The 24937-nt window shown below is 31.4% G+C and overlaps 2 pseudogenes; one reads left to right on the forward strand and one right to left on the reverse strand.

Annotated features, from left to right (window-relative positions):
- The first annotated feature begins 744 nt into the window (after positions 1-744).
- Positions 745-1846, forward strand: LOC120136485 (annotated as a pseudogene).
- A 1026-nt stretch (positions 1847-2872) lies between these two features.
- LOC120136486 lies at positions 2873-8123 on the reverse strand (annotated as a pseudogene).
- Positions 8124-24937: the final 16814 nt, after the last annotated feature.

Consider the following 24937-nt stretch of genomic DNA (forward strand, 5'->3'; position numbering starts at 1 on the left):
GAATTATAATCCATTCAAATTGGTCCGAAAGCTACCACAACTTCGACAAGCTATAAACGAACATACATTATATTTTATAATAAATTAAATACATCGTTTCACTTTAAACTTTACTGTTTTTTTTTACTTTAAATCCTATTAACTTTAATGTTCTTTCAAAGTGGTACAATATAATTATAGTCAACAACAATAAAATAAAATCATCCCAAAATTATACACAAAAGAATTTAAATGGTTTCTAGTTCTCTAATTTCAAAGGAACAAATTTTATAAATTCCTATTTTAGTCATGATACTTTTATTCTTTACCATTTTGATCTCAAAATTATAAATAAAATAAACTCATCCCAACTACCGACAATTTTATGAATTAAATATTCATTTTTTTTTTGAAATAATTTAAATGATTTTTATTTCTCTAATTTTTTCCAATAATTATAGCAAATCAAAATCTTTACTCACATCACATTAGTATGGAATGGAGTTTGATTTGAGATCAATTATGCCTCAATACCAGAAGAGCTCGAGGAGAAATCCATGTAAACTCTCTAAACTCGTACGGTATTTGAAACACTGATTCTTAAATACCGAGTCACGGTTCCTTTCTCTCAATTCTGGAATCTAGAACCCCTTTTCCCTTTCTTTTGAACTTTTATTTTCCCAAGAAACCTTTGAAACTCCGAAAAATTGAATTCCTCGACTCTGTATTATAATATAATACAACAATCCTTTTCGTCAACACTACCGTTTTACCTAATTCACCAAAATTTTCCCCAAAATCAAACCCATACCTTACTCCAGGATTCTTATAAATTTTCCTTTCCTTTTGATTTCTTACCCAACCCAGAAAGAAAACGAAAAGAAGGGGGGGGGAGAAATAGCCAAATTTCGATGGAAATTTCCCGTTTCTCCTCAATCCCAAATCTTCCTTTGTTTTTCTCCATGTTTTTGATCCTATATTTGATCGCTTACTTCATTGTTTTCCGTAGCTGGAGTCCCAAGATTCGCCCCGAAGCTTCCTCTTGCTTTATCTCTCTCTTCCATGGCACCCCAGCTGTTTTCTTAGCCACTTTCGCCATCTTGTTGGACCAGAACCGTGGGTTTTCTTCATCGAACACCGAAACCCAGAATTTAGTCTTGGATTACAGTATCGCTTATTTCCTCACAGATCTACTCCACTACCTTATCTTTCCCTTCAGACATCCTTTTCATTGCTCATCATTTGGCGACACTCTTCGTTTCGTCACTTGCCGTCACGTCGTCTTCCACGGCTCATTTGCAATACTTTCCCTCTTGATTTTAGCTGAAGTCACCAGCTTTTGCCAGAACGTTTGGACTTTGGCGACTGCTCGGAGGCACGACAACGAGCTGGCTGCAAGGTTATTCGTTCTTATCCCCTTATTTCTATGCATTTTACAGTGTTGTTAGAGGATTTTGGGGCCATTTTCCACGTACCAAATGGGTGTGTTTTATATGAGTGGGAGAGCTGATGATGTGATCCCCAGATGGCTTTGGATTTCTTGGATGTTTGTTGTTGTTACAGCAATTGGTGTTAGTATTGTGGATTTCTAACTTGTGGGTTGAATTGTTTAAAGAGAAAAAGGCTAAATTGGAGAAGGAATTATGATCATTGAAGGTGTTTGAAGAGGGGGAAAAGGCTTAACAGTTCATATTGTTCTTTGATGAGGATTTTGAGATCAAAATTGATTACTTTTACAACAAAGTTTTGTTTTTCCTCATTGGATGATTTATGTTATACACATTATCTCTTGTTTGCTTTGATTTAGTTTACTTCTAATACATTTCCCCAATTTATACTTATCAAAGCTTCAATGTTTGGTTTCTTCCTTTGTTTGGCATTAAGATCTCTTGTTGCTGTCAGGATGTCATCGGTTATGATTCAGAGTTATGTTACTTGAATTAGGGTGTGTTGGATAAAAGAATATGTTCACAAATTTCTTTGTATTTGAAGTGTCATAGTATCTTACACGTAGAGGGATTTACAAAGATTTAGGAGCGGTGGATGAGTTAAAATAGATGAGTTAAAATAGGTGGCTGAGTTTAACAGGAGAAAATAAGAAGATATTCACCAGAAAAAAAACAAATAGTCAATCTCAACCATATATTTTTACTCATCTAACGATTAAAATCTGTATAAAACTAAAGAATCTTACATTGTGTAGGTGGATTTAACCCATATATATATATATATATAGGGACGAAGCTATTTAGGAGGTAGGAACCTCTCCCAATTTTTTTTATAATGTTATTTCAGATCTTTTGTAGATTTAAATATTAATAAATTATTATTTTTAATGTAAAATAAATTAGTTATTTACATATTTAATCCTAGTTCCGTCTATGATGTTATACTGTGCTCATGTCTCACTATGTTAGGGACACAGATACCACAAACATGTAATTAAAGCAAAATGGAGAGTTGAACAACATAGATTCAAAGAAATACCAGTTTGATATTTTAAATGGTTCCTGTACTTTTTCAACGCCTAAATAAGACTTTAATCCTTTGTTTTGTAACAAAGTCGGCTCTTTTCTGAAGTGAAATAGAAGGTTAGGAGCTTATTTAATTATAAGTTATAGGTTAAGTGTGTAATTAAGTGTACAGGAAGTATTGGGTTTTATCATCATCATCATCATCATCTCAGCCTATGCAACTTTGACTTATCCTTAGTTTGTAAGAATCAAGTTTAGGATTATTGGCTATGATTCAAGGCTATTATTCGAACTTGCATGTGAGTTTGAGATACGAGCATATGTTTTATTACCATTTCCCTATGGATCTTGAACCAAAAGGATAAAAACAAATAAATATTTAAGTGAAAACCATTACTAACTGTAGAAACATTTTTTTCTCACAAGCAGTAAAACAACTGAAAACAAAAGAAAACTATTTTGTATTTATACATTAACACAAGTTATAGAACAGAGAAACAGTAATGGCCAATACTATTCTGATTTGATTTCAAGATCTCTATCTCCCATGTTTCTAAGTTGCAGCTTCGATTTTCCGAGAACGAAGGTTGTCAACTTTCTCATCAAACAAACTATAACTATCGTGTTCTTCATTTGTTGTTACTCTGCATTTGTTGCACATCGTTTCATTCTACAGCAAGATCACAAACTTAAGAGAAAAATTTATAGTCCTTGGCTTGAAGGATGATTTGCCTCAACCCTCCAATTGGTGATACAATCATCAATAGAACACCTAGTACAATGCAGATCTGCAGGAAAAAGAAAAGCCAAATAAACATCGATTCGAAACACGTCGAGACGATAAGGTTAACAGAATCGAAATCAAGTTTTACATACCCAGTTTGTCCAAGATAAGCCAAACCTTCTTGGTTTGTAAATGGCAAGCCACATTATGCAAGGGAGCTAAAGAACAAAAGTAAGCCAGAGAAAATGAGTTATATCCTTCAAATATAAATGTATTCTCTTGTAAGATGGAAAATGGTATGAACAAATAATGTGGCTTACAAAGTATGTTGTTGGTGCAAAGCAAATCCTCCAAAAAAATCCGAGAAGACCTCCGAAGAAAGGGAAACAAATGCCGATGAACATCGTGAATGCTGCAATAAGGATTCGATATATAAACCAACACCATCTGAAACCCTTTCTCTTTAGTTGATATCAAGAAAATTTGCAGCAAGGTGAAATATATGAAGAGTTTCACTTACCGACGTAAAAGTTGCGGACGATGAATCGAAGTGTTCTACTTGGCTTGAAATTCAACTTCTTAACTAATACTGTTCCATCATGTCAAAAACCGGCATCGCATAGATCTGCATAGCCAGAGACTCGAGTTAAACCCAAAAGCTAATCAATTATATGGGTAGGAGATGAGGACGAAATCTTCAATGGAATTGGTCAATACAAACCTGGTAGCTACCGATAACATGAACAACAACAAACATGTTAGCCATAGCAATAAGCCATGCTGGTTTCTCCAATGAGATGAGGATGTTGTCTTTGACTGAATTGCCGAACATCCAATACCCAACTAAAGCGACAGGGAAGTAGCATAAGGCCACAACTATAGGCGACGATAACGCCTCTCCACATCGGTCCCTTCGACGGTTTCTCGGGTGTAGACGGGATGGTAGCTTGGATTTCCAAGACTACATTGTGCCCAGCATAGGCAAAAGCGACATCCCCCAAGGCACTAAAGAAGTTAAAAACTGTTCCTGCTGTAGTCTTAGCTAGGTAGCCATATTGGACATCTGGCTGAACTCCCTTATCCACTGAAGCTCCCCAAGCAATAGTAGAATAACTATATGTCAAGGCAATCATCAAACATTAACAGCGAGGTCGATTTAATTTATCAGAAATGACAATTTAAACGATTCGATACCTCAAAGACATGACTGCGGCTGCCAAGGAGACCCGAAATGGAGTTGAAATTGGGCAGGTGAGACAGCACAAAGTGAACAGAGGCAAAGATCATGATGAAATATGTTAGTTTGATGTCTTTGCAGGTACTACAGACAGTGTCATGGAACTTCTTCAATGATCTGCCTCCGGTAACCATATAAACAATGCAGACACCGACTTCAACGATTAGTTGTTTGCGGCACCACGATGTAAAGGCCGAGTTTTTCACCAAAGGCATATTGACCCAGTTCATGGTATCTATCGAAACGTCTTCCAGGAACCATTTCATGCATTTCAACCATCTGCCATAGTGTGTAGAGGGTAAAATCCATGATAGGACTAGAACAACCACACCAGGACCCCTGAAACCAGACGAAAAGGTAAGTTTCTCTGTTTCATGTTTGATTGGGGAATTTGAGTTAACAGTTGGTGAGCATACCATCCGAGTTCTGACATCGCGTAAGGGAGACTGAGGACACCAGCTCCAACCATGGCGGTGACATTGTGGAACGCTGAATACCACCATTTTGCATTTCTTGATGAAGTGATTGGCAGCCAATCATCAATTGCTTTCTGCTTGCTAATTGCTCGTCGTCATACTGTCACAATTCATACAAACACTAAATTACCACTTCTGTTCCATTTTTTTTATTGAAGTAAACAATTCCAAACATGCAAGTAATTAAAAAACTTAAAATACACAAGGAAAATGAACCTAAGTTACCCATAAGTGACCAAAATCAATCTTACTTTTAAATTATTTTATTACAATAACTAAAAAGATAACAAAAATCATTCTCATAAATAAAATCATTAGTGACCATATTTATTTCTATAAATTTTTTTTTCATTATCTTTATGTTTATATTTAACCTTCTATAAAATATAATAAATTTAACAGCGTTAAATTATCTCTTGTAATCAATCTTGGTTGATTCAAGTGGTAAATAGTTTGAAATTATTGAGTCAAATAAAAATTATTTCTTATGCATATTTCTTTCTGTATATCTCGTTCACTACTTCTTCACATAATTTTTTTAATATATTTGATATATTTTTAAATATAACTCCGACTTAGTTCCATTAATATTATTTTAAAAAAATTATGTAACTAATAATGATTGGTTCAAGTGATAAACAATTTGATATTATTTAAATAATGTTTAGAATTTAAGTTATTATATATAAAAAATCTCTATTTGAGACTTACTTATCAAAACCTAATGTGCTACTCCGATCAGAATTAGTCAATATAAAACATTGAAACTGGGGTAACTATAACAAATAATTGTGTAAAATCTGCTCCTGCTTCGTATTGGAATACAGACAATTACAATTACAGCTACATGCTTTTGGTTTTGTTTTTCCTAGGAAATATTGGAACTAGCGAAATAAAAGTCTAACACTTTTGGGGTTTGGCATTATCTAATATCTATGAAGTTTTGTCCATTTGTTTCATAAAAAGTAAATTCTTTATAAAATAATTATATTCTTAGAAAATATTAAAAAAAATTAATTTACACAAATAGATCCCAAATTAAACTGTAAACCGGATTAAATATAATCACAAAACCCTAAATCTGAACCATAGACGTCATTAAATTCAATAATAATTATAAATTTAATAATTCAACTTCCTTCTTACACTTATTTTACTCACTAAAATTTAAAAAAAATAATTTATTTACTAAATTCTCTATTTCATTCATCTAACTTAATAATAATTATAATATCATGATTATGTATTTTTCTTTAAAAAATTATTAAATACACCCCTTTTTTTTCATTTTTTTCGAAAAATAATTGGCTTTAGATTTTTTTTAATTTTCCGAGATGAACATATGCTTTCAAATTTCAATAATGTGAAAATAGAGGAGGAAGTAAGTTGTATATTTTAATTTTATGTCGATTGAATGACGAATGTTATAGATTAAAGTGATTTAAGATTTAATGAGTTTGAATTTGGAGCTGAGGTTTTGAAATTTAAAATGATCTTTGAGAAAATATAAATTGATAGAGTGTGAGAGATGGTATCTTAAGTAGTTAGAGAAGATATCGAAATATAATAATTACAATATTAACGTGACATATGATGAAATTATAAAATTTTTCTTTTTAAAATAAAAAGTAAAAAAAAACATAAGCAAATGTGAAAACACATGAATTTATGTCAATAAAAAGTAATTCACTAAGTCACATGTAACTATCATATCACTCTTGTATGATTTAACATTAAGTGATTAAAATATAAATATATTAAAAATGTAAAATTTAATAATAAAAAAATAATTAATATCCTAACTTCAAAACAAATCTAAACCACGTTTATTATTTGAGATATTTGACCGTCTGCCCTTTTCTAAACATTATATATAAATTAAATGCAAATTGGTTCAACAATTATTACAAGATTTAAATGCATGATTTAGACTCATGGTTTTCAGAATCGTTAGCAAACCGGTCATGCTATCGATTTACTGGTTTAACTGGTCGAATTGATCTGACGTCGAAGAATCGGACGACGTCATAATTTTAAAAAATTAAATATAAAAATACCAAAAATATTTAATAAAAAGTAATTTTTTATATTACAAGTCATATTCAAAGCAAGTATAATCTATATAAGTTAAAAACCAAAATCAAGTGAAACAAAATGATTTAAATTAACTACAACATATATTTAAGGTAAAAATATTAAATAATAAATAATTATATAATTATATTAAAAAAAAAATTTGGGGTTAAAAAAATCATAACAAAATGATATTGTTTGGTTTAATTTTTTTAAAAATAATCCCACATAGCTAGAAACATAGAAGAGCATCCCAAAAGTCTTATTTAATGAGTTTTTATTTCGTACCCTTAATATAAATTTTACGTCTGACCCTTAATATGAGAAAATATGAGAACAAAACAATCTCACATGACCAAGAGCATCCCAAAAGTCTAAAGAGCATCTTTAATTTTTAATATAATTTTTTATATTCGTACCCTTAATATAAATTTTACGTCTGTCCTGACACCAATAGTAAAGTGATAATAAAATATAATTTTATACAACGTGAAAAAATATTACTAAAATTTATGATAAAAAGCATATAATACTTATAAATATATATGGTCAATACATAAGATATTAATCTACTAAAATATATTAAAAGTTGATATATTAAAAAATAATTTCAAATTCTTAGATAACCATTAAGAGTAAATATTACTTTTTATTAATCTGGAGTAAGTATAAGATAATATATGTTCAAAGATAACTCTTAATCATTTGACATTAAACGTTCATACTCTTGGCATTTATAGTGCTCGAATTCAGGACCTCAAATAATAACAACAATTTATTACCACTAAGATCACTTGGTTCGTGCATAAATATCATACGAATCCGTAAAAAGTAATTAGTTTTTCTGAATAAAACAGTCATGCTTTTAGGAAATGATTAACCCTAGATATGAAAACTTTTAAACCATGATATATATATATATATATCATGAAAGCTAATGATCAACTTGAAAAATTACAGAAAACTAAAGAAATGAAAATCATCATCAATATACAAGAGAATAATGCTGAAAAGACAAACTGCAATGAGTTTGGATTACTTACAGTGTTGTTGTTTCTGCCATAATCTCTGTCTGAAGAAGCTTCAGTCCCCATGTCTTAAAATGGCAGAAAAGAAGACTGAACCAAAGCTAGAAAGGAACTCGAACACTGCACAAAATTCCAACTGGTTTGGATGTAGAATTATAAAGAAAAATCTGACTTTAACTCCAAAATAAACGAGAGGCCTATAGAGTTCTTGAAGATGACGTTTCTGCTGTTGTTTTTGTTTGACCTGGTAAGTCTTTGTTACACCAACATGCAAAAATTGGATATTTTTTTCTCTTACCTCTTAGCTGGATAAGGTTGTGAATTAATTTAAGGATTCTAAGCCCAATTTCAATTAATACAAATTAAATTTGATAGAGATTCATTATAATTCGAATAATTTTAATATGATTTGTTCCATTTATAATTATTAAGATTTGAATCTTTAATTTTATTTACGAAATCTAATGTTTCATTTAACTAAATCAATTGATTATTAGTAGATTCAAAATTATTTTAATAAAAAATTTAATATTTACAAATCAATTGGCTAAAACCCAGGTTTTCAATGTAGCTTACGTAGGAGAATTATATATATGAATTCAGTGGAAGGTTTGCTTTTCTTTAATAAACACTGTTGAATGTCGAAGTGTTCACACATACTCCTTACTATACATTTTTTTACGAAAGTTTTATGTCTTATTTTAAATTATTATATGAGTATTTGATCGAATTTAATTCAATTGATATCATTATTAAGTAAAGGTGAATATTTTATTCGAGCTGGTTCGAGTAAAAAAAATTTAATTAGTCGAGTTGATAAGTTCTATTTACAACTTAAATTTTATTTGAAAATTTTTTCCGAGTAGAGTTGAGTTTATAAAATTATAAATTGAGTTGAGTTGATTGAGTTTGTGTTTAAATTTAATTATAAATATTTATAATATTATGAAAAATATTTATTCCAATTTAAACGACTTTCTATAACCATATACAATATACATATATTTAGGCCTGTAAACGAACCGAACGCACACGAACGGAGGTATGTTCATGTTCGTTCATTTAATAAATAAACGAACAAATTTTTTTTTGTTCATGTTCGTTTATTAAGGAATATAATTGTTCTGTTTGTTCGTTTAATAAATAAACGAATATAAACGAACACGAACATAAATGAACACGAACATAAACGTTGGAGACCCTACCTTCCATTGTTCTTTCATGAAAAATAGTCGACAATGCAAATCAACTAAATCTACAGTGATAAATAGCGTAAGAGCTTATTAGCAGTGATGAAATGTTTGAAGATATCAAATATTTCGATCGATCTTTAAAGATATTATGATTCACACGACTTTAATTTAACGATGTAACATTTATCTTAGTGGTCCATGATACATATAAACAATCATTTTCCACTACGTTATTCTAATAAATTCGCCGGCTAAAAGTTTCGTGACATCAATGTCAGACTTTAGTGAGGTTTGTTAATAATGGTCATTTCCGTTGGCAAAGTAGAAAATTTAATAGCATGAAGATTTCGAACGGTACAAATTGGACTACAAGGCAATAACATAGATCCGAAATCCCTTCGATGCTACATATCGTAACTGATATTATTGCTAAACCACCATTCAAAATTTTAACGTACCTAAAGTCTACTCCACAACTAAATGTCACACAAGAACTATGAAAACAAAAGTTCATTGTCAAAGTGTATTTTCTACTTATTAATGGGTTCTTTCTAGAAAACTCATTACTTCCGCTATTACACTCTTTTGCAGAAATTACATAGAAACCTTTGTTTTGTTTTCTGGCAAATTCTATATATTTTTCTTTTTACTGATGCTCATATACTTTCGATTGTTACCTTTATCTTCCCATCTATTTCTAGAAAGAAGTATAATGTTTTCTTGAGTTTTAGATGTGAAGATATCAGCAATAACTTTACATATCAACTATTAAGTCAAATAAAACAGAGAAAGAGATGAAAGCATATCTGTAAAACTTCATATTGCACTATAATATAACTTGTTTTGAAGCTTTCAGCGATCATCTCCACTCTATAGTGAACACTAGGGTTTGGGAAAAAAGGGGAGAAATGAATATAGGTGTGAGGTGCCTCACGGGTTAACATATTGGATTTAATCTCCAAATAAAATTGGGTTAATTATGGAATTGGTCATCAGAATATCAGATTAATTAATATTTTTAAGATACTTACAAATTGGTCACCAAAATTGATTTAACAAGATTGAGTTAAACATAAATGAATGAACATAAGCGAACATAACCGAACGAACATAACCGAACGAACATAACCGAACGTTCACGAACGTAAATGAACGAACGAGACCTATGTTCATGTTCGTTCATTTAATTAAACGAACACAAAATCTTGTTCATGTTCGTTCATTTAATAAATAAACACACATAAACAAACTTCCCGCCGCATGGTTCATGAACGGTTCGCTGAACGTTCAGTTCATTTACAGGCCTACATATATTTATATATGATATGCTTATATCATGCAAAGATAAAAGACTCGACTCAAACATAAAAATCAATCCATTAATTATTTAAAAATTAAATTTATAAAATTATCAATCGAGTCGATCTTTTAGATACAAATCGAATTCTACCCACCTCTATTATTAATGTAACATATAGAAAGATGTACGATCGCTTATACTTAGACATTTAATATTTGTATATTATAAAAGTATATATAATTTTTATATATAGAATATATATATATATATATATATATATATAGTAAATTTTAAGTAATGACAATAGGTGGAAATTTTTTAGGGTAAAGTACACAAGTAGTTCCCCAATTAAAGCGTGATGTTTTGTTGAGTCTCCAAACTATTAAAAGTTAATAAATGGTCCCTTAACTATAGGGAAATGTTTTATTGAATCCCTCAACTATTAAAAGGTACAAAATGATCACCTAACTATTCATATGTTCCAAACTCATATTTTTTTTCTTTTAAAAAATTGACTGCAGTCTGAGTTAGATGTTAACATGCTGACTGTGATATAATAAAATCTGATCCCAAAATCTCAAACATCTATCATATCTCAGTCAATTTAGAAATGAAACGATAAAAATGATTTTTTTCTTTTAATTTTCATATATTCTTTTTTTTGGATAATTACATTTCATTACCAAAGAAAAGCAGAAACCTACTACATAAACAACAATTTATCTCCATCTATTACAAATAGTAAATGAAACAACCATTACAAGTGAACCTCCACAACCTTAAAAAATACCCCATTTCATATATTCTTATTTCTTTTAAAAAATAATCTTAATTAGTCAAACATGTTGCCTTCAACATTTTTTATTATTTTAAAAATAAAATAATCTTTATTTTCTAAGACTGAACGAAGCCTAATTTTACAAGATTTTTCAACTCTCTTACATATACTACTTATACCAACTGGATTAGTTTAAGTGGTAAACATCTTAATATCACTTAAGCAGGTCTCGAGTTTGAATTTTTATGTATGCAGAAAATCCTCATTGGAAGGTTCACCCACCAAAATTAGATGTGTGACTCGGATCGTTCCGGATTAATCAAGACGAAGCCTTAAAAACTTAGAATACAACCATATATATATATATATATATATATATATATATATAGCTGAAATTAAAATTGGAAAGTTCCAACAATTTGATGTTTCTGTATAGTTTAAAAATGCCCTCAAATTTTATATAAGTTTAAAAACATAATGTTTATATTGACCGAGTTTAATTCGATTGATATCATTCTCTATGTAATATACAAAAGGATGTGTAATCGTACATGTTTGTGCAGTCAATATTTTTAGTCAATTTATATTACATATATATAACTTTTATATTAAATATATATATATATTATGAAATTTTAAGTTGAAAATTTATTAACGAGAAGATGATCGGAAATTTTGAAATACAATTTATTAATATAAGATTAAAAATGGTAAAAATTGGTTGCAGTAACTTTTTTAATAGTTTAACTTTTTGGGTTAGATAGAGTAATATTTTTTGTTGTAACAAAAAATGTTATTTTATTCCTAACATTTTTGGTTGTACGCCTTAAACCTTTTATAATGTAATTTTTTCGGTTGTAATAAAAAATGTAAATTTATATAACTTTTTAAATTAAATATGATAACATTTTAAATTAAAAATTATTTTAAAATTAATTTTAAATTAAACTATCGCTCGGGCCTTTGATATTGAATCTTTAGCTGTCCAAAATTGATTTTATAAAAAGCAATAATGCCGCAAAGTTATCAACTTGAGAAAGTTTGACTCTTTATATATTATTAAAAAACAATTTGATATTCTTTATTCTTTCCTGGAATCTTATTTTGAAATTTTTATAATATTAATTAATTATTTTTTACAAAAAAGAATTAATAGCATATGGTATTTGATGTGGACCGTCAACGGATTATGGGTTGAATCCTCCATGTTCTCACACTAATAGTGGAGTGTGAGACTCATTTAATGTCGTGGTCTTGAAAATCCACCAAAACTTATTTATTTTTCAAAAGGATAAATTATAAATTCTATCATTTAATTGTGTAAACACCCAATTTTTTTGTCCGGATCTAAATTATATTATTATTATTATTATTAATTTAGTTTACATCATTTTGTGCAGCCCCAGCAACCCAAATATAAACCCAATACAAGCCCAATGCCCCAAGACCAGATCCAACAACCCGGTTCAAGCCCAAATCCGACCCAACTCACTAGCAGCCTGGTTCAGACCCAGTTAACCCCTCAATCCAGCAGACTCGATTGAAGCTCGAATCGGCCCAGATAGAAGATCGACCCGACCTGACCCCCTAAGTTTTCTAAAACCCTAACCCTAGGATATGATGCTGCAACCGCCACTGTCTCCCTTGCTTCAGCTGCTGCCGCTGTTGTCCATAGGGCCTGTTGTATTCACTATGCCACTGTCATCATCTCAACAACAACAAGAAAAAGAAGAGGAGTTAGAACAAATCTAACAAACCCCGGAAAATCCGGGGCATTAAAATGTAAACACATCACACACATATTTCCAACAGTAAATCTAGGATTTTTATTCTAGTCCAATGTATTTTTCGGTTATAAAACCGAATGAATGTAATAAGAGAGCTCTATTCCCCTCGTTTTTCAGAAGCAATACAAAGTTTTTTGAGGTATATTCTATTTGTTCCTTTCGAAATAAAAGCAAAGTAATATATATATATATAAGCAACATATTTTATAGCAAGTAAAAGAAAAAATAGAGATAAGGGTAAGGGGTTTACCTTGTGAGGAGAGAGTGGGCCGAGCCATGGTGGTTAGAGCGAGAGGAAACCCAAACGCCGAAAGGTTTTTGGGGATGTTTTGAGCGATTTTTAGGGGTTTAGCCTCAAATATGAGTTTAGGGGGCTAGATATAGACTCGAGTAATTTTTGGGATAGTTTTGAGCTTTCGGCCACCGTATGCGGCGGTCAGAGCGGTGTGCGCGCAACTGAAGTGGGCCGGCTAACTTTGGGCGAGAGAGAATGGATACTCTCTCATTTTTTTCTTCTGAAAACTATCCCAAATAAAAAAAATCAAATATTTGGTATTTATAGGCAAAGTTTAGGGGATAATCAAGTTTTACCCCCGAACTTTGCGCGTGTTTTTGCATTTTGGTCTCTAAGGGGACTAAAATTACTATTTTCCCTTTTTGTTGTGCATGCTTTAATTTTTTTGATAAATTCACTGTTTTAGTCCCCCAAACTTAGCCGTATTTTTACATTTTGGTCACTGAACCTTTTGTTTCTAATTTATTACAATTTTATTATTCTGTCTTTGTTTTAGTTTAATTTAGTCACTGTTAATTTTTGATTTAGCTACTGTTATTTTAATTTTTGCATTTTGATCACTGTTTATTTCTTATTTAGTTACTAGCTTTTATTTTCTTGCATTTTAGTCAATGTAATTAGATTTTATTGCATTTAGGTCCTTGTAATTATTTTTTTATTTTAGGTTGTTTTTTACTGTTTTTTACTATTTGTTGCTTTAATTATTTTAATTAGGTTTATTATTAATTGTTTTGTTTCATGATTTATTTTTCTTAAATTTAGTTTTAAATTAGATTAATATTCGAATTGAATTTAGAAATTAGGACGACACTCTAGTTTAATTAGGGAGCAATTCGAGTTGAGTTTTCGCAAAAGGCCCGATTACTCGAGTCAATTGTTCGAACCCATAATTTATTAACCTTCGAATGTTTAAAAAAAAATAGTTCTTTGATTTTAATAATTATTAGGGCATAAAATTATAGATTAATCCTTTAAACTTTAAGATTTATAGGTTTAGATCCTTAGGTTTTAGGATTTTTAACTTAGATCTCATAATTATACTTTTTTAAATCCTTTGACTATTTAGTCCCTAAGCTTAATTAGAACATTAACATTTACATAATTAAATAGGATAAAATAGAGCCTCCACTTTTAGACTTTTTTTAATATAGCCCCTCTAATTACGGGAATAATCTGAGTTGGCCCTCGTGTAAATGCTCAGAGTTTCATCTCGGTTATTCGATTCAATAATTATTTAAAATCAAATAGGACTAATATTAGAGCCTACACATTTAAGTTTAAGTCCCTAGGTTCCTTAATTTTCATAATTTGACACCTTAAGTTAGAAAAAGCCTTAATTTACCTTAGATTAAATAGGATTGAATAAAATTTTGTTTGATTGCATTTTATTTTAACTCAAAGGCATTGTTTACTTATTTAAGGAATTAATAGTATATCTCTCGCAATCATGCTCAGGGGGTGACTACTGGTGATTCCCTAAATAGATCGACATCCTTTTCAAAATCGCATCATGTTTTCTAAAAATGAGGCAATGTTCGGTTATTAGACACAATAGCTAATCTCCCACATTTATGCTTGGGAGCGAATGCTATCGGTCTCGATAAACGAATACATTTTTCAATGTTGCATCTTTAATGATTTTTAAATTAAATAAAGATCGAACTCAAAATTTACGATTTTAAATATAGGGTAATCAACTAGGTACCAATTTTTCAGGCGTTTGTGGTAGTGCTAATCCTTCCCCACGCATAATCGACTCCCGAACCTGATTTTTGGATTTTTCGCATACCCAAAAACTCAATATTTTGATAAAAATAAAACGTTTTATTAAAATCACCCGGTTTTACGGTGTTCCAATCTCACCTTAAATGATTACCGGTGACTCCTCATATTCGAAAATTCTTTTCAAAGAGAAAACCCATGAGTGGGTATCGGTCTTTCCCCGCTCGGGTGAAAAACGGTGTCGACACTTAGCGACTCCACTGGGGACCTTTGATTTTAAAACAAATTGAGAGTCGAGCCACGAGTTGGTTATCCTATATTTATTATTTTGGACATTACGAGTTCGATCTTATTTAATTTACGGTTCATTATGTTCTTTCAAAAGAAAAAAAATAGATTTTCTCTCTAGTTAATGCTTACACTTCTGTGAATATTTAGGATTATTGCATATCATAGTTCTAAACCCAAGCTCTAACCCGATTTACCTAAGTAAAGAGAAACATCACACCTCATGAGGAGCATTGGACTTCATTGTGTGGGTATGATAAAGTATCTCTGGAAAACATCTTAAGTTGTCTATCTGGATATCAGATCTGAGGTACGCTCTTAGTGGTGTGTCCCCTAAGCTGAACCCAATTCACAAGTCTGTAATGGGCCATAATCGAGGCCAACCTTAGCAGGTTGTAAAGATGGCTTGGGAACCCGTTGCTAGAACCCAGCCTCATGTAGAGAATTTAGTAAACATACCCGCTAGAGCCATGTGGATAACCTAGGAGAATTAGAACGCATGCGGTTAGGATTATTAATTTCCTTTGTATGCTTTATTTTTTAGTCTAAACTTTGAGTCGAATTTAATTATTTTTGCTAAGATTACATTTTTTGACTAATCATTTTAACTTGATTTTTTTGTCTTGTTTCTACTAACATTGATTTCTTTTTGTTTGGTCTTGTTGCATTTTTGCATGAACATGACCTATCATTCAAATATATTGATCCTTAAATAAATGATCTTTTAAAAGGTTCTTGAAAACCAAAGCCACAACAATGCCTTTCGCTGGGATCGGTAGGATTTCAAAGATGCTCTATATAGATCGAGTAGCGTCAAGAGGGAGTCTACCCACCAAGGAGATGAGCCAGATATCTGCTTGTTGAGGTAACAAGTTGGAATCGAGATGATTCGAAGTTGAAGCCAACAGTTGAAGATCACGAACCAACTCGAACGATTTATGGAAGCAGGAGACAAAGTAGAAGCTTTGAAGATGATGTAGTACCCAGATGATTGCAGGAGCTAGGCGACTTACAGATGGACCATATCTTCACTTCCCCAGTGTACTGAGACATTGTCAGTTTTTTGAGAATTGTTCTAGGAACAATTATTTTTGGGATCAATTCCTTGTTGCATATGCATTTCACATTTTGCACACCCATTTTGCACTTGTATGTGCATCTTTGCATTAGCATATACACATTGTACATTACATGGTATACATTGCATCCCAACATGCATTAATCACGGGTCCCGAGAGTAACTCGTGGAGAATCTTATGATAAAGGTATTGAGGTAAGATGAAGTCACCCTATTCGTTCCTAGAAAAGGATTGAGAGCTATGGACGTGATGCTATCACCATCAGAAGATCAAGGCATACTGAGAATTATGGGGCATTGAAGCGCAAGGTTCAGGAATAAATTAATTCGGGGGCATGGACATTCGATGAATTAAGGAGCATTCTGATGCAAACTGAGTAAAACCATTGCAGTCACTACGAACTTTCGATGCACTCTCATATTGTCTTGTTTGAACTTCTTTTCTTTCTCTTTTCATTAAAATGTTTGTAACTCACTTGATGTTAGAACACTTTAAATAAAATGCTTCCTTATGAGGAAATGAGCAATGAGCAAATTTTAATCTTGAAATTCCTTGAATATCATTTTAATTAAAAGTTTTTTAATAATTGAGGTTGTAAATCTTTGATAAATGACAATATTGAACTTCTGCAAAACAAGAAACCTTTTCCCACTCTAAAATATACACCAGAATACATACACTTCTCTTGCAGGGACCTAGCTAGTTTTCTCTTCACACGAAGAAGCAATCAAAGGACTTGACATTCAGGTATGTGTCAGAAGCAGACAAAATGGTGCATCTTGCACATGAAAAGCTAATTGAGTTCTACTTCTGTTAATGACATTCAATGATTATCATGATCTTCACAAATGGAATGGTTGAGAGGTGAATCTAGTTTAGGCCAGTTGCTTGGAAATTAAAATCTAACGATGAGATTTTCTGACCTCCAACAAACACCGGGGCTATAACAGGTTCCCCTTGACAAGCTTAAGAAATAGAATCCATATACTCAATATATATATATATGTACAATAAAGCTGAGCTATTCTGCGAAAGCAATTGGTTATAGAAGAAACTCGAAAGCCCTAGCTTTATGAATTGATTACATTCAAACCATGACATTGATCGGGTACTTGGTAATTCAGTGTTTGCTCCACTGTGATTATCAGGTCAAAGACTTTGTGACGACATGAATCCTTCACTTAGCCGAACAAAGGCAATTATAATATATATATATACAATAAAGCTGACTTCAGCTAGCCAAACAATGGCAAATTATATCTAATTTACTAAATAAGGAGTGTCGGTGAATATGGACTAAGGGAGTTGAGGAACACCTGTTATAGTCGAACTCACACAAGAACTCAAAAATCTCATTTTTAGACCGATATTTCTGCACTACTTTTCTAGAGGAGTTTACGAAGCTTGAACAAATGAAAGATTTCAGAGAACTGAAACAAAAGTGTTCTAAAGAGTCTAACAATTAACTATGCTAGTTGCGACATTTTGTCCACCTCCGATCAAAATGTCAAACCAAGAAATAGGGGCATGCCATGATCTTCACGATAACCAAATTGATGAAGCAAACCTTAGAATTTAGGTAGCCAACCTCAAAACCAACCTTTTGATCTTGATATTTGTCAAAGATTTGCAACTATCATAGATTAAAAGAGCAGTTGATTATTTTGATATCCAATGAACTCCTGTTTTATGATTTGTTTCAATTGTGAAACTTAGAAGGAGGCAATATTTTTTTCAAAATTCTTTTCGATATTTTTCAAAATTTTGAAAATTCAAAGGAAGAAAAACATTTTTAAACAAGGTAAGTTATTTGGAAGTATCTTGGAATTAAACAAATATCCCTCTGAAGCTCAAGATTGAAGCTAGGGCAAGGGAGGCCAAATTTTTGGGGAAAAAATTTGATGGGGCAAGGAAAATAAATTGTCTCGGGTCAATGTTTGCAAGAGTACACCCTGGTGGAAATGAAGATAATCTGCTACATAAACAACAATTTAACTCCATCTATTACAAACAGTAAAGAAAACAACTATTACAAGTGAACCCCACAACCTTAAAAAATACCCCATTTCATATATTCTTGTTTCTTTTAAAAAATAATCTTAATTAGTCAAACATGTTGTCTTTAACATTTTTTATTATTTTAAAAATAAAATTATCTTTATTTTCTAATACTAAACGAAGCCTATTTTTACAAGATTTTTCAACTCTCTTACATTCACCAATGTGTAGTGTTTACTCAAATTATTCTGCTAGGTTGAACCAATTACAATATAAAATCTTCCAATTGCACTAAAAATAGTCAAAATATCAAAGAATAGAAAGAAAACAAACATTTCATTATCAAATATGAGCTAATATATACTATTTATACCAACGGACTTAGTTTAGGTGGTAAGCATTTAATATCACTTAAGCAGGTCTCGAGTTTGAGTTTTTATGTATGCAGAAAATCCTCGTTGGGAGGCTCACCCACCAAAATTAAATGTGTAACTCGGGTCGATCCGGATTAATAAGTTCCAACAATTTGATGTTTCTGTATAGTTTAAGAATGCCCTCAAATTTTATCTAAGTTTAAAAGCATAATGTTTATATTGACTGAGTTTAATTCGATTGATATCATTATCTATGTAATATACAAAAGGATGTGTAATCGTACATGCTTGTACAATCAATATTTTTAGTCAATTTATATATATATATATATATATAACTTTTATATTAAATATACATATATATATATTATGAAATTTTAAGTTGAAAATTTATTAACGAGAAGATGATAGGAAATTTTGAAATACAATTTATTAATATAAGATTAAAGATGGTAAAAGTCGGTTGCAATAAGTTTTTTTAATAGTTTAGTTTTTTGGGTTAGATAGAGTAATTTTTTCGGTTGTAACAAAGAATGTTACTTTCTTCATAATATTTTTGGTTGTCCGTCTTAAACCCTCTATAATGTAATTTTTTAGATTACAATAAAATATATTATAAATTTATATAACTTTTTATATTAAACATAATAACATTTTAAATTAAAAAATATTTTAAAATTAATTTTAAATTAAACTATCATATAGTAAAACTACCTGAAGAAGATCGGGTCTTTGATTTTGAATCTTTAGCTGTCCAAAATTGATTTTATAAAAAGCAATAATGCCGCAAAGTTATCAACTTGAGAAAGTTTGACTTTTTTATATATTATTAAAAACCAATTTGATATTCTTTATTCTTTCCTGGAATCTTATTTTGAAATTTTTATAATATTAATTAATTATTTTTTTACAAAAAAGAAATAATAGCATATGGTATTTGATGTGGACGGTCAACGGATTTATGGGTTGAATCCTCCATGTTCTAACACTAATAGTGGAGTGTGGGACTCATTTAATGTCGTGGTCCTGAAAATCCACCAAAACTTATTTATTTTTCGAAAGGATAAATTATAAATTTTATCATTTAATTTTGATGGTATTTTTATTTTGGTCATTGAACGAGATAAAATAATAAACGGCGTTAAGATATATCTTTGTCAATACACCCTTGAAATATTTCTTTTCAAATTTTAACCTAATCTTTTGGTTTCTTTCTAATTTTTAAAAGTTCAGATATTTTCTTTCAAATCCTAATGTTGGGGAGATATAGAAGGAGATGATAAGCAATACATCTCGATTCTATGATGATTAAACGATGAGAATTATAGATCAGAGTATTTTTCCTTTGGGCATTATGTTGAAGTTTCACAATTTTAAAAGAGATTTTGGAAAAATTAAAACTAATCAAATGGTAAGGACGATGATATTAGTTTATCTTTTTTTGGAATGGTAGAAGAAGATGTTAGAGAATGATGGTTTTGGCGGTAACCTAACTTGACATGAGAATAAAACTCTTAAGAGTTTTAAAGTTGTTAGAAAGACGATGAAATAAAAAAATGGTAAAATATATAAATAGTCTCTAAACTTTTAGGATGCTTATATTTTGGTCACCTAACTTTTAAAACTTGTAATACAATCATCGAACTTTTAGTTCGTTTTAAGTAAGATCCCTACAGTTACCTCCCGTTAGTTTTTGCTGACATGGCACCTAACCCTATGTCAACCCCCTTCTTCTTGTTCTTTTTCTTCTTCTCATTCTTCTTAACCAATGGCGGGCGGAGGAGGGATGACGGAGAGGAGGCACGACTGACTGAGTTTTGGTCAAAACGGTGGGAGGACTCCAACGACGGTGGCAGTGTGGCAAACAGACAACCCAATCGGCCAAAAATCAATGAAAATATAAAAGGGGTGTTGGGGTTTTTCGATGAGATTTGGGGCTCTCTCCACGACGAACGAATGTGAGTCTCGACAAATGGCTAGTGGGATCTTGGTCGGAATGGGGTGGCACTCCTATTGGTATTTGCGGTGATGCTCACTGGCAACTGGCGATGGAGATCGAGGATGGTATTCGAACGATCTTCTCGCGATTTGGGACGAACGGTGGCCGATGAGTATGAATCGAGGGTCGAGGTTTAGTCAGGAGGTGACGTTGGTGATGGCTGTGTAAGCCATCGCTATCCGGAGGTGTGAGAGAAGAAGAAGAAGGGGGTTAACAGGGGTTAGGTGCCACGTTAGCAAAAACTAACGGGAGGTAATGGCAGAGACCTTACGAAAACGAACTAAAAGTTCGATGATTGTACTGCAAGTTTCAAAAGTTGGGTGACCAAAATGCAAGCACTCTAAAATTTTGGGGATTATTTATATACTTTACCCTAGAAAAAATGAGATGAACAACACATAACTTTCACGTTAACAGAGGATAAACTATGTCAAGAGACCATGTTATTAGGTTATTTCTAATTTAACATTTTGATGGGAAAAGTAAAATAATATCAAAATTATAATATTTCGTATTTTATTTTAAAATTTAAGATATAAAATTTATAACAAATCCCCTAAAAATGATGTCTTTAAGAATTGAACCGCTAAAAAATGATGCCTTTTAAGTATTGAACCGAAATCTTTTACAATATATTCTACCCTACACCAGATGTTTAATGACCTCGTCCACAAGTTTGATATGATAAAACCATGTGTTACAATAATAAATATAATTAGGCTTAATATAAAAAAGTGATCAAATTAGATCGTTTTTCCTAAAGTAGTACTTAAACTTTTTTTGTCAGTCCAGATACTTAACGTTACAAATGTTATTATTTTTTGTGTCTCGTCTATAACAGCCGTTAAAAAGGTCCATTAAGTGACACATGTTGCATTCAAGTAATTTTAAAAAATTTTATTTAAAAAAACTTAAAATATTATTATATTTAAAAAACTACTAATTCCTCTAAAATTACAAAAATATACCCTTAATCTCCCGTAAGCAGTGCCCCTCCTCCCGTCGTTTTGCAAACCCCGCTCCCAGCGACGTTCAAACTTGAAAATTCCACCCCAGTATGAACGCCGCCACCCCAAATTGAATATCCTCACCCAAGTGTGAACACGACCACCCTAATTCCTAGATTGAATGCCCATCACGTTGCTATTCAAGCAAAATTGGGATTAAAATTAGGGTTAGATATTTAGAGTTTTAGATATTTAGGGGTAGACAGTAATAGGTGGATGGATGTTTGGCGATTAGGGTTCGTTGGGGCAGCTTTGCCCTTCGTTGGGTAGGGTTCGTCGGCTATTGTTTTGGTGGCTGGTCGTCAGGTAATTGGTCGCCGGTAGAGGTGTAGTCGGGTAGAGGTTTGATCGACAGTAAAGCAGGTGGTCGGTGTGAGTTTAAAATTGAAATTAATGTTTTTAATGTTTTGAGTTTTTGTCTTCCAAAAAATTATAATTTTTAAGTTTTTTATTTAAAATAAAATTTTTAAAAATCTATAAATGTGACACGTGTCGAATAACCGAATTTTTTTAAAAGTTGTTACGGATCAGACACCTAAAGTGATAACCTTTGTAACGCTAAGTATCTGGATTAACTGAAAAAAAATTAAGCACCACTTTAAGAAAAACAATATAGTTTAGACACTTATTTTTATATTAATCCACATAATTAATATCCACTTTCATGGAATTCTTAAGTCCTTTCTTAAATTGTTGATATATCCTTTAATTCAGGAGCTACCATAATCAAATATATTTTTAAAAAGTTTGGGCCAATTTGTAATAAATTAAAGGTAAGGGCATTAAATATTAATTCATATTAGTAATTTTTATGTTAACGTCGTTCATGATAAAATCCCAAACTTTTTTTAAATAGAAAACAATTAATAACGTAAACATTTTAATAATCTTTAAGGATAAATTATTGAAATGGTCACTTTCATTTTAGAAGTGTTTATTTTTAGTTATTAAATTTAAAAATATTAACAATAAATTTATTATTACTATGATTTTATTTTAAAGAAAATTAAGGATTTATGAAATTCATAATTTTTATAAGTGATTAAAAACAATTAATAACTTAACAATTTCAATAATCTTTAAATCAACAATGCATGACAACTAACACGATGATAGTTGGAATGACAAGGTTGTTACATGATGATAATTTATTTAATATCTAAATTATTTATTTTTTAAAAATTAAATCAGAAGATAATTTACATTTTTTTTGTTGTCCCTCCGGTTCCAAGGCTTTGCCTTGACTAATTCGGATCGGCCCCTGTCACACACCTTACTTTGTTGATTAATTTTGAATGTTTTTTGGGTTAATACATAACATAAATAACACTTGGAGATTGGCATAGTCTTTGAGTAATAAGATTCACCATCGCAGAAGAAGTTTTAACAGAAAGGGTCTCCTTGATTATCTTCTCCAGAGACACGAACATCAATATATTAGTCATGCCATTGACACCTCTCCTCACTGGTTGAAAGATTATCTCTCAAGTACATTCCAACAGTAGTTTTGTATTCTATAGTGGTATATGAGCATGTGGTTCAAATTTGGTGAAAAATAAACTTAAAATACATGATGAATTGAAGAAATAAAGAAATTATGAAAAATTTAGGGACTAAATCAAAAAATAGAAAACTTGTTATCAAAAACAAAAATGGAGGTGCTGGAGAAGAATAAGACATGGAATTTAGTGAAGCTGTTAGAAGGAAAAAAAAAGTGGGATGCGGATGAGTATTTACTATCAAGTATAAATCAGATGGTTCTCTAGAAAGGTATAAAGCAAGATTGGCGGTAAAGGGGTACTTTCAAACCTATGGAATTGACTATCTTGAAACTTTTTCCCCTGTTGCAAAGATGAACACAGTGAGGGTCCTACTGTCCTTAGCAGCTATTTAGAGATGAAATTTATAGCAGTTTGACATCAAGAATGCCTTCTTGCATGGGGACTTTGAAGAAGAAGTTTACATGGATATTCCACCCGAATTTGGTTCTAATACTAGACAGACAGTGTGTAAATTGAAAAAATCTCTTTATAGACTAAAAACTCCCTAAAACCTTGGTTTGGGAGATTTACTAAAGTAATGCTAAAACAAGGATTCAAACAGAGTCAAGGTGATCATATTCTGTTTGTGAAATACTCTCCTTCAGGGGGAGTAACTGCACTTGTTGTGTATGTAGATGATATAATTGTTACAGGTAATGATTATGAAGGAATAGGTAATTTAAAGAAGTGTCTTATAAAAGAGTTTGAAGTGAAGGACCTTGGAAGATTAAAATACTTCCTTGGTATTGAGGTGGCTCACTCACAACAAGGGATTTTTATATCTCAGCAGAAGTATATTTTGGACTTGTTGAAGGAAACTGGAAAACTTGGATGTAAGCCAGCAAAAACCCTATAGAAGTCAATCACATGCTTGGAGACTCAAAAGAGGATGATATGGCAGTTAACATAAGTTTTTTTCAGAGACTCGTGGGAAAGCTTATCTATTTGTCACACACCAAACCAGACATAACATATGTTGTTGAGGTTATGAGCCAATTCATGCACAATCCCAAGGAATCACACATAAGGGTTGTACTCCAAATTTTGCAACACTTGAAGGGTACATCAGGAAAATGAATTCTATTTAAAAGAGGGAGAAACTTGACTCTAAAAGCATACACGGATGCAAATTGTGAAGGATCCATAATTGATAGAAGGTCAACTTCAGGCTATTGCACTTTCTTTGGAGGTAACTTAGTTACTTGGAGAAGCAAAAAACAAAATGTGGTGGCTAAATCAAGTGTAGAAGTTGAATTTCGAGCTATGTCATTGGTAATTTGTATGTTATTATGGATGAAGACTTTTTTGGAAGACTTAAAGGTAAAGTGGAATGGACCAATGAAACTCTACTGTGATAACAAGTCAGCAATCAACATTGCTCATAATCCAGTTCAACATGTCAGAACAAAACATGTTGAAGTGGATAGACACTTCATAAAAGAGAAACTTGACAGTGGCTTGATATGTACTCCTTATGTGACCACTGGAGATCAAGTTGCAGACATACTTACCAAGGGTCTACCTGGTAAGTATTTACAGAAGTAAATAGTCAAGCTGAGGATAGAAGATATCCATGTACCCAACT

The sequence above is a fragment of the Hibiscus syriacus genome, unplaced genomic scaffold (assembly GCF_006381635.1).
Source record: "Hibiscus syriacus cultivar Baekdansim isolate YM2019G1 unplaced genomic scaffold, ASM638163v2 tig00110633_pilon, whole genome shotgun sequence".
In the NCBI taxonomy this organism is placed as follows: domain Eukaryota; kingdom Viridiplantae; phylum Streptophyta; class Magnoliopsida; order Malvales; family Malvaceae; genus Hibiscus; species Hibiscus syriacus.